Source organism: Eriocheir sinensis, chromosome 34, assembly GCF_024679095.1.
Source record: "Eriocheir sinensis breed Jianghai 21 chromosome 34, ASM2467909v1, whole genome shotgun sequence".
In the NCBI taxonomy this organism is placed as follows: Eukaryota; Metazoa; Arthropoda; class Malacostraca; order Decapoda; family Varunidae; genus Eriocheir; species Eriocheir sinensis.
Window position 1 is genome coordinate 8414663 of NC_066542.1, and position 2500 is coordinate 8417162.

Here is a 2500-nt window from a genome sequence, read left to right on the forward strand (position 1 = left end):
CGATGGGAAACAGAATAGTCAATTAAGCATTAGGAGAATTACAGGTGGAGACGTGTTAACTTGCCAAACTGTTATTAAAAGCAGATATGAAAAAAATAAGGAGAAAAAGTTATGTGAAGATGTTTTACGTAATACTGACGAATATATGACTCCTAGATTTTTTTTCTTTGTTTATTTCCCTCGAGCAGTTTCCTTTACCCAAAATTGACCTCTCCTTTGGCTACTCCTTACTTTTTATCTTTTATAGGAGCGGCGAGTAGCGTGCTTTTTTTGTACTCTTTTTGTTGCCCTTGAGCCGTGCCCTTTGATGAAAAAAAAAGTAAAAAAAGGTGTTTCCAGACATGAGCATAAAAGGGTAAGGCAGGGATTTTAGCTTTAGGGTTTATATGTATAAGTGAGATTCATCATAAACTCAAGGAAACACTGAGAAAACAAGGTGGCAGATATTCCTTGGTGGCCCTCAGAAACGTACTGCATAGAGGAGAAGGGGTAATAAAGTTCCTGTAGATACCGTCTCCTGAAGTATGATATAGCGAGTCACAGCTACTGAAGACCGAGGAAGGAAGGGAGGAAAGGGATGATGGGAAGGAAGGGAGAGAGGAAGAAGGGTAGATAGGTTGCCAGGAGAAAGAGCAAGTGCACTTGTTGTCTCCCCTCAACCCCCTCAGACACACACCTCACCTATCGTAACCATTCCCAGGTGTAATATGCTAACGTTCTAGTACTTTTTCTTTCCCTCCTCACTCCCAATTGCTCTAATGCTTCCTGTGCGTCAACAAGATTAATTACCCAAAGGCAGAGTATCGGCGACCTTCTTGATGTTGGTGAGCAGCTTGAGGATATTCTGGGAAGGAGAGACAGGGGGAGACAGGCAGCGTTGGTCGATGAACTACAAATGTTAAACAGCAGCGGTCTTCATTTCTCGCTCGTTTAAATGTCAGCTGGGAAGAAAAAAAAAGAGGGAGTGAAGAGATGGAAGTTGTAGTATTAATGTGCCTTTACATGATACGGAGGAACACATAGAGAGAGAAACATGGGCACTGGAGGTAATTTTTCATACGTTCAAAGGTTAATTGCAGGAGAGAGAGAGAGAAACGCTAAAGGTAAAAAACAAGTGACTCTGGTATTGCGCTAGAGCCGTCGCTTACGTTAACTAGAAATTAATAACACACATGCACACACACACACACACACACACAGATAATTAGTTGACATTTTCACTCGTTACGTAGAAGTGAAAGGAGAGGAAGGGCAAGTAACGATTTTTTTTTTCTCTCCACACTATCTGTTGCCCTTGAGCCGTCTCCTTTGTTGTAAAAAATGTTATACTAAAGTTTTATCTATAAGGCGGTTCCAGTTGCGCAGTAATGAATCTATTGCGCTATAAAGGTGAAGGACATAGATATCAGGCTCTAGATCGTTTTTCATAAGGTGTGTTTAAGAGAGAAGCGCGTAATAAGCTCATGGAAGGATGTAGACAGCGGAAAAGTGGAGGGAATCCGTGTAATTGTTGTGTGAGATGATGCAAAATGGAATGCTAATCAGGCGGGTAATTACGTTAATGAGTTCGCGTGTGTGTGTGTGTGTGTGTGTGTGTGTGTGTGTGTGTGTGTGTGTGTGTGTGTGTGTGTGTGTGTGTGTGTGTGTGTGTGTGTTCTTTCTGTCTTTCTCTTCTTTTTTCTTTCTTTCTTCCTTTCTTTCTTCCTTTCTTTCTTCCTTCCTTTCTTTCTTTCTTTCTTTCTTTCTTTCTTTCTTTCTTTCTTTCTTCTTTTCTTTCTTCCTTCCTTTCTTTCTTCCATTCTTTCTTTCCTGCTTTCTTTCCTTCTTTCTGTCGCGTGTGTGTGTGTGTGTGTGTGTGTGTGTGTGTGTGTGTGTGTGTGTGTGTGTGTGTGTGTATTGGCGTGGTTGTGTGTGTAAGTTTCTAATAAGTCTGTTAATAATGCCAAGTTACTATCAGCCATCTGAGTTAGACCAAAAGTTTCTTAAGCCACACCTTCTAATTAAACTAAGGCCTTAGGCAATGAAACTCGGGATATTAAACTGTCTTTGGGGAGGTTAAAAAGGAAAATCTGAGGAGGTTGAAAAATATAAAATAAAAAATGTCTTGGGGGTGGATGGAAAATATCAAAACTGTCTTGGGGGAGGTTGAAAAATGTAAAAACTGTCTTTGGGGAGGTTTAAAAATATAAAAACTGTCTTTGGGGAGGTTGAAAAATGTAAAAACTGTCTTTGGGGAGGTTGAAAAATGTAAAAACTGTCTTTGGGGAGGTTGAAAAATGTAAAAACTGTCATTGGGGAGGTTGAAAAATGTGAAAACTGTCATTGGGGAGGTTGAAAAATGTGAAAACAGTCTTTGGGGAGGTTGAAAAATGTAAAAACTGTCTTTGGGGAGGTTGAAAAATGTAAAAACTGTCTTTGGGGAGGTTGAAAAATGTAAAAACTGTCATTGGGGAGGTTGAAAAATGTAAAAACTGTCATTGGGGAGGTTGAAAAATGTAAA